Here is a 9,511-nt window from a genome sequence, read left to right as displayed (position 1 = left end):
CACCTAGGATAGAAGCACCTGGTGTTCAGTCTTTAAGACTTTTCAACTTCTGTTCTGGTGAAAGGGTACAAGGGTAGGAGTAAGAAGAGCAAAGGGAGTATTGGGAGGGGGGTCTCAACTTTTGTGGTCACAAAGACCTAGGTTCCTATCCCAGGTTCTCCATTACTAGTTAGGCAAGCTCTGGGGGACCAATATTCTTACTGGCAAAGAGAAGCTAAAACTATTATTATTATTACAAAACAGTAATGCCACCGTAAGTTGAGATTTCTTACTCATCTCTTCCTGCCCTTTGGGATGCTAATTTACCATGGAGCATGGGTCACTTTCTCATGAGCTACCAAGTGGAGGCTAGTGGTTAGTCCATTCATTCTCTCAGTGGATTTTTTTTTTTTTTTTTATGAAAATACCAACAGTCTAGGGCCTCCTTTGGTGGCGCAGGTGATTGAGCACCGCACTGTGAAGCTGTCCACAGCCTCTGCAGCGTGAGTTTGATTCCTGCCGGCCAGCGAGACTCCCACATGGCGCCGCAGACTTCTGTCTCACCCACTGCCGCCCTCAGCAGTGTATTTGTCAGTCTGCCTGTTCTGTTCCCCGCTCTGTCTCTGGTGAATCCTCTCACCTTCCCGCGCATCTGGCCTGTACCCCGTTTCTTGTATAAATAAATCTTTAAAAAAAAAAAAAAAAGGAAAAGAAAATACCAACAGTCTAGCCTCATGCTTTGCATCATATAGAGATACAGAACACGTTCCTGAGAAGAAAGGTTGACTGTCGTAGGGGGGAGATAAGCAGGCAACCTAAATATATATGGGAGGGGGAAGAGTAGGCAGAAGGTAATTGCCAGTGCACAGAGGAGGTAATGTGGCCAAGACAAGAAGGGTGAATAGAAGTGTGCCAGGTCAGTAAGCACATGGGACAGGGCACACCAAGCAGAGGTACAGCACTTGCAAAAAGGAAGCCCGCAAAGCAACGTAAATGCAATTAGAAGGTCCCTGAGCACTGGCTCAAAGAGTTTTCCTTGTAGGGGACAGAAAGCCTACAAGTGGAACAGTGAGGTCAGCCATAGGTTGAAAATTCAGCCAAAACAGCGTAAGTCACTGCCCATGGAAGTCCTGATATAAAATGGGTCCCCCATATGCACAGCGCCATGACGCTCTGCACCTCATAAAGCATCCCAAGAGCGGGAGATGGGGTAACGCAGGAGTCCTTATCACTGGTTTCTGTTAGAGCAGCTTCCCCGTTTTCCAGCCGAGCTCCAAAAATCGCTTCGTGGAAACCTAAGCGGGGGAATATTCAACAACAGGGTAGAAGAGAAACGCCAGTACCGGGAAAGCAGAAGGCAGAGGGCCTGAGGCTCCGGCGCGGCGTCCCAGACCCGGGTCAACAGCTGGGGTGAGGCCCCGCCCAGGCCGCCGCTTCCCGTCGAATTCCCGCCCCACGCGCGTCGCGGGGCTGGAGACGCCATGTTACTACATTTCCCAAAGGTCTGTGCGCAGAGAGAGGCGCCAAGCCGCGGCCCGCCTCAGGGGCGCTTTAATCCAGAGGGTTTGGCGCCCCCGACGCCTTCTTCTGTTACGGTCCCCGAGTTTGTTGGGGGGCACCCAGCAAACCCGGTATCGCCCCCAGCTGATCAACCAGGAAGAAGTGAGCGCCGCCAAGCCGCCTGGGAAATGTAGTTTCCAAGACTTCTGGAAAACAGCGCTCGGGGCTTGTCACGTGACCCGCGCGGTCAGCTGGTCTGAAGCTGTGCCTTTGCCGGAACTGCGGCGAGGAGGGCCTGGCGCCCGTGGACACTCGCCTCTGCCTGGACTCCACTTCTGGACTAGCCTTCTCAGTCCCTGTTGCATATGCACTTACGTGTGCATGTTATGACCCGCCATGACCTGTCGTTAACGTCCAGACTCTCTAGGATCTGGCTTTGCTTTTTTTTGTTTTGTTTTAAAGATTGATTGATTTATGCATACAAGAGCTGAGGTACAGGCCAGAGGTGTGAGGATTCACCAGAGACAGAGTGGGGAACAGAACAGGCAGACTGAAATACACTGTTGAGGGGAGCAGCGGGTGAGACAGGAGAGGTCTGCCGTGCCATGTGGGTAGCTCCCTGGCCAGCCAGGGATGGAACTCGTGCTGCAGAGTCTGCAGATTGCTTCATAGTGCCGTGCTTAACTCCTTGTGCCAAGGGAGGCCCCTGGCCTTGCTCTTCTACTTTGGCCTCTGCAGCAGAAGGACACTTCAGAGCTTTACTTAATTAACCATTCATCAGTTATTGCATCCCTTGCTTGGAAAGAACCCTTACCACTACCTGTTCTCATTTGGCCACCTTGTCCTCAGCCATGACTGTCGACTCAGAAACTCAAGTACGGGACCCCTCTCTCTTCTCGCTATCAGTCACTTCCCCCATCCAGTCTAGATCCTATGAGTTCTCCCCTTCCTCACTTCTCTCTGTAACAATCCCAAACCTTAGATTAATGTAACTCCCTGCTTGGGGTTTGCTAAGTGCGCCTGGAAAGGGAAAAATACATCTCCTAACCTTTCAGGTCGTTGCCACTATAATGAAGTTCTCATACCTCAGATCAGATCCAAACTCATGGGATTGGGAGAATTTGGGGGGGTGGGGGCGGGGAGATAAAAAATAATAAAGACAGGGAGTCTGCTGCTGAGACCTCCGGTGAAAGTGTAAGATTTTGATAGGCTGTCTTCCACCTCATCTTGACAAGTGCCCTTGTATAGGAGCAGGAGAATGAAATGTTACCTTAGCTTTCCAGAAAAATTAAGATTATACCATATATATGTATGTGTGTGTGTGTGTGTGTGTGTGTGTGTGTGTGTATATACATATATATATATCCCTTGAGAAATAGCAGGTATAAGTGGACCCTAGAAATCAGTCCGTCATTGAGCGTCAAGTGTCAGTATTTTTAAAAGGTGTCTTTTCTTGAAGGGAAAACCTATCAAAAAAGATAGGTTTGAATATTTTGTGCTGCATCTTAGAGGCAAAATTCCATGTGTACTGGGCTCCTGTTGTCACACAGGCCAATAAGCAGGCTCTGGAGCACAGGGTGGAGACTGAATGCCACCTGACACTTCTCAGAAATTGCTGCCAAGCCCTGGAGATTTGCTTTGGTGTAGTTGTCTTACAGTAATGTTATTAATTTGTATCTTTTCTTCCTCTATAGCTTGAGTTCTATTTAGGGAACTCAATCTGTCTCCCCAAAACTGTCCCAACCTGCTGAGTTTGGAGCTGACCTGAGATCCACAAAATACCTTGAACCACATCTACAGTGTTTTTACCTACCACATGATATTTAACATAATTAAGGAAAGCAGTAAACCAGTGAGTTAACAGTTACCTAGAAAAGATATTGTTTCAGAAGCAATCCAGTTTATTACACTTCTACCTATCAACCTTACCCCCGATTCTAAATTTAAAGACTTGCTTTTACCAACCGGAAATTACTACATTTCTATGTGTCTCTGGGGGAAATACATGTAGAGAATAGCCACATCTTTATATGCAAGGCAAATATCTAGAACCAAACAAAACAATTCTGGAATCCCACACCGGACATTAACATTTTAGGAGTAGTGCACAAGATCGGAAATGAACAAGAAAACCCTCACATTATAGAAAAAGCTATAGCTATCAATTTTTACCAAGGTAGAGTAATGCATCTCAACCTATTTCTGCAGGATTGGTTGGTTTTCATTCATTGCACACCAATACTTTTGTAAAATAATCATTTACTTTGGGAAAAAAATGAATACAAAATAAAAGTCCTATTAATTATTAGATTCAACATATCTGAAATCACTCTAAAACTATTATACAAATTCCCAAAGGCTCAATTTTGTTCATGACAGACTAGCTCATCTATCCCTACTTAGGGTTAAGGGCCACATTTAGAATAGCACTGAGATAAAGCAGTGCTCTAAAAATGGAGATCTTCCAGAAGCACATAACATCTTACTGTTTCAAACTTTTCTTATGTGGTTCATTGGTTTCCTCTATTGTATGATATCTTGTGTTTGTTTCAACATTTTTCTATCTGGGTGCAAAGGACATCATGCTTCTCTGGGTTCTTCTAAGCCAGCAACATCGGACAGATGGATAAAAGAGTCCCAAAAGAAGTTTATTTTTTTTTTATAGAGGCATGTTTTTTTTTTAATTTATTTGCTTGTTTTTTTTTTTTTTTTTTTTTGTTTACACATGCACTGGGTACAGTCAGAGCGCGGGAGGGGGAGCGGAGGGCGGCAGGGGAGGTCTGCGCGTCATGTGGGACCCTCCTCCAGTGGCCGGGGAGCAGCCGGGGATCGAACCGGCGCCACAGAGGCTGCAGGCAGCTTCGCAACCCAGCGCTCAACCGCTGCGCCACCGGGGAGGCCCCCAAAAGAAGTTTAATAAAAACACATATAGCTCCTATATACAAGGGAAAGATCCAGCATGACTGCGTTGCTAACCATTTAAGATGGCTACAGACACAATCTTAAATGACTCAGCTAAGACAAGGTGAGGAGAATAAACAGTTAGGGAGTCAGGGAGTTCAACAAGGAAGGCACAGTTAACAAATGTATGCAGATTTAAGTTTCACCTTCTTCACTGAAGACAAGGAGATTAGGTCTTCCCAGCGAGGGAAACAGACTTAGAGAGAAGTTTACATGTAGATGTCTTTTTCAAAGGCAACCTCTGCTCAGCCTTCAGGGCCCCTCCCATAAAATCACTTTTTGCCATGTCATACTTTACAATGACAGATTTTTTCCTGCCTTATGGTTCCTAAGAATCATCTATGCATATAGTTATAGTTTATCAACTTTTCACTGCTGTATAGCATTCCATTGTGTGATGATATGATTAATTATTCTCAGCAGTGGTCTTTAGGTTATTTCCTTTTGTTTGTCTTACTCATTTTTTTAAAAAAATTATTTATGCATACAAGAGCTGGGGTGAGGGCCAGACATTTTGGGGGTGAGAAGATTCACCAGAGACAGAGTGGGGAGCAGAACAGGCAGATCTACTGAAATACACAACTAAGGGGAGCAGTGGCGAGACAGGAGACATCTGCTGTGACATGTGGGTTAGCTCCCTGGCCAGAGATCGAACTCAAGCTGCAGAGGCTGCAGATAGCTTCACAGCGCTGTGCTTAATCTCTTGCACCACCAGAGAGGCCCTGTCTTGTTTTCTATCATGTCTACTAGTATGACTCTTTACCTCATTTTCACTCTTCTCTATGAAATTTATAAATTTCTGTACTGAACCTTGAATTTTCTCAACTCTTGTCCTATTTTCTATTTCTTGTATCTCTCTTCTGTCTCAGAGAATTCCTCAAGTTATGTTGTTCACTCATCTAATGAACTCTTTATTTTCACTATCACATTTTGAATTTTTTTTAAAGATTTAGTTATTCATGCATACAAGATCTGGGGTACAGGCCAGATGTGCAGGGGGTGAGAATATTCACCAGAGACAGAGTGGGGAACAGAACAGGCAGACTGACCGAAATACACTGCTGAGGGGAGCAGCAGGTGGGCAAGACAGGTGAGGTCTGCTGTGCCATGTGGGTAGCTCTCTGGCAGGCCAGGGATCAAACTCATGCTGCAGAGGCTGTGGACAGCTTCACAGTGCTGTGCCCAACCCCTTGCACCACCAGGGAGGCCCCACATTTTGAATTTTTAAGAGTTCTTTTTCCCTGGCTGTGCCTTTTTATAGCTTACCCTTCTGGTTAAATAGATATGAAACTTATAAAGCTTAGGATTGTATAAGGTTTAGGATTTTCTTACAATTTTCATTGGCTTTCTGCAGTCCCCATTTTCCCCTAGTATGGCTGGTAGATTCATGACTGTCTTTCATATTAGAAGGTCCCCTGTGATTTCAAGTGATCTTAGCTTTCTGCTCAGATGTAAAAGTTAAGGCATCAAAATGCTGACTTGGAGTCATGGGTGCATGGTTGGACTTCACAAGAGGAGGAGGAGGAGGATCAGCCAGGGCCCCAGCTGTTTTACTGGAGAAGCACCAAATGCCAGTAGATCTTTTCTTCTGGTCTAGTTAGTTTCCCCCAGAGAAGAATTTTCCACTCTTACTCCTGGAGAATGTAAGTTTGTCAAATATTCTGGCTGCTGAGCAGGGAAAGTGAATGAGGGGTTTGCCATCCACAAGAAGCTTTACACTTAATGCCCATTCAGTACAGTTTCTGGTTTCAACTCTGCCTGGTGTCTCCAAATCCAGAGTCTCTATGTTTTAACTTCCTCCCCATCTTCTATTAATTTGGTTGTGTGGATAGGAAAGGACAGCTGGGGTCTCTCTGCTCCTCAAAGAGAGAGCCAAGACATACCACCTGGTTTCAGCCACACCTCATGCCCACCCACCTTCAGGGGTATCCCAATTGGAATCCTGTAGCAAGGAATCCATTTGCTTATTACATACCACCTCCTTTTGCAGGTTTAAATTTCTGCTTTCTCTGCTCTTCTAAATCAACTTCCACTGACTTTCCAGCTCCTGATTTTTTCTTGACATCTGTCATCTGCTCCTATATCTTCTCCAATTTACTTTGTCCTTATTCGTATATGCTTTTTGTTGGTGGTGCTGGTGGCTGTAATTTCTCTACTATCATTTCGAGACTTTGGGGAGGAGGTGGGAATACAGGCTTATGTTTCCAGTGTCTCTGCCCCACAATGCAGAGATGTTAGAATGTGAACAACACCTGAAGGGAACTTGCTATTGAGCCAAGCCTTCCACAAAGGCTGCTACTCATATACATACTGTGTGAGTGCAATCTTCGGGGCAGGGGGAGTAACTGAAAAAGCTGCTTGGGATGTGATGCTGCAGTGTAGACAGGGAAACAAGACATCCTTAAAATGAACTTATTTTGTGGAAGCAGGAACTCTGAGCCAGAGAAAACCAAGGAAAACAACATGCATAGAACACACACAGAGCAATCCAATAAGAAGTCAAAAAATAAATAAATAAATTCTTCTGAGATCTAATTTATGCATGAAATGAAAAATGTGAAATAATTGAAGGGTATGTTCTAAAATCATCCCCCAAAATATCCAAAGGCATCTACAACATCAGTTATGGCATTTTGCAAATAAGTCTATATATTGACTCCCAGGCAAACACAGGACTTCTTGGAAGAGGGGGAAGGAGGATACAATTAGAACAAGCTAAGATTATATGTTCCAGAGCCACAATGGGGGTTTAAAAGGTGGCATGGCCCCCTCCTGTAACCTGGGCACTTTCACTGATCCACCCCATGACAGAGCCCGGGCAGCTCACCCAGTGTTCAGCAACAGGAGTTGACTGCCTTCCCTCCCTCTGCTCACCCCTGCTGCCAGCCTCCTCATCCAGTGTGACAGGGTCTAACAGTGGGTGCTCCAGAGTCAATAAGGTCAGAACGAATCACTCCTATCTCTGACTCTTTCCCCTTTTAGTCTTTAGTCCTCAAGCATTCATTCACCTCATGCTACTCACCAGGAATTGTTTTCTTTGCTCCTGTCTCCATCCGTTTCTGTTTATTTCTCTCTCCCTGGCTCCACTCTTACCTCTTTCCTCCTCCTTTCTCCCCAACCTCCACCATACCCTACTTTCCCCTCCCTCTATCCTTTACCCCCAGTCCTGAGCTCTTTGAATTCGATTGGCCCAGGTCGCCAAAGACAGATGATGCAGCAAATTTAACAGTGTCCACAGTAACTGGCATGTTACCATATCACAAATCAGCTTGTGGCAAGCTTTTGGGCTTCAGTGGCCCCACTTTGGACCAAACTGTTTGGCTGGGCATTTACCTACGAGGGGATGGGTAACCTTGGGTGTTTTACTGAGAAATCATTAGATTCTCTTCTCTCTCTCTCTGTACACTATCCTATTAAAGTTCTTTCACATTAAAAAGAGAGAAATTAATAAATGAGAAAGTAGAAAAAAAGTAGAATTGATTAATAAAACCAAGAGTTGACTCTTCAAGAAGGAGGGAGGGAAAAAGGCAAGAAAAATTAGTATCAACAATGAGCAAAGAAACAAGATAAAATAGGGGCCTCCTTGGTGGCCTAGGGGTTAAGTCTCAGCTCTACCACCATGAAGGCCCTCCTTGGCAGCCTGAGTTCAATCCCCGTCCAAGGAGCTGACCCTCATGGCGCAGTAGACCTCCCCTATTTCTCTGGCTGTTCCCCTTAGCAGTATATTTCAGTAGATTCACCTGTTCCACTCCCCACTCTGTCTCTAGTGAATCCTCTCATCCCCCGCACCTCTGGCCTATACTCCAGGTCTTCTACACAAAAATAAAAAATAAAATCTTAAAAAAAAAAAAACAAACAACCTTGTGGGTAAATACTTAAAAAAAAAAAAAAGAAAGAAGATAAAACATGAAAAAAATAAATGCCAAGTATAGGGAATATGGGCTTTACCTCCACATATGAAGAACTAAAAATTATTAGTAAAAAATGTAATGTTTATGTTAATATACCTAACAACTTACCTAAATTAATGGTTTTCCTTGAAAGTATAAGTTCTTAAAATCAATTCTAAAGACCCTGTATTCCAGAATATGCAAAAACATGTTGAAAAATAAGGAAGATTGTAAATAATCTATGCCTCCAAGTGATAGTGTCCCAGATGGTTTTATGAATGTGTTCTAGGAAATCTTACTTTAAAATACCATTTTTGTGTAATTTAAATTAGTATAGGAAAAGATGTAATTTATAATACAAAAATATGACACTATGACACATCTTATAATACAAATGTTCTAACTAGGCACTTAGAGATATGAAAGTCTTCAATAAAATATTAGTAAGTTATACCCAGCAGAGTATTAAAATAATTGTACACTATGAGCAAGTAGTGTTTATTCCAGAAAGAACGACTGGTTCAACATTTAGAAATCTATGTTGAATCAAGCATTCTGTAATACATCAGATGGTGAAAGGAAGAAAGCATATGATCATCTCAATATATGCCAAAATGCATTAATTAAAATATAACATCCATTTTAGATAATGATGACAGCCATGATGACAATGATGATAAATACCATAGTAAGCAAAGAACAGAAGGATCAAGCATGATTTTCTTTTTTAATCAGAAGTTGCAAGCAGCAAACTTAATGGCAAAACATGAAAAATTAGAGGTGTTTCCATTAAATGGGATGCTCACTATTATCATCATTAATCAAAATATTTCTGAAGTCTGAGCACAATGCCATGTGGTTAAGAAAAAAAATAAGGGCCTCCCCGGTGGTGCAGCGGTTGAGCGCTGGGTTGTGAAGCTGCCCGCAGCCTCTGCGGCACTGGTTCGATCCCCGGCTGCTCCCTGGCCACCGGAGGAGGGTCCCACATGGCGCGCAGACCTCTCCTGCCGCCCACTGCTCCCCTCAGCAGTGTACTTCGGTCCTTCTGCCTGCTCTGCTCCCCGCTCTGGCTCTGGTGAATTCTCTCACCCTCCCGCGCTTCTGACTGTACCCAGTGCATGTATAAACAAACAAACAAACAAATAAATAAATAAAACATGCCTCTATAAAAATTTAAAAAA

The sequence above is a fragment of the Talpa occidentalis genome, unplaced genomic scaffold, assembly GCF_014898055.3.
Source record: "Talpa occidentalis isolate TD23 unplaced genomic scaffold, MPIMG_talOcc4v2.1 talOcc4.10, whole genome shotgun sequence".
Classification (NCBI taxonomy): Eukaryota; Metazoa; Chordata; class Mammalia; order Eulipotyphla; family Talpidae; genus Talpa; species Talpa occidentalis.
Note: the sequence above shows the minus strand (reverse complement) of the source record.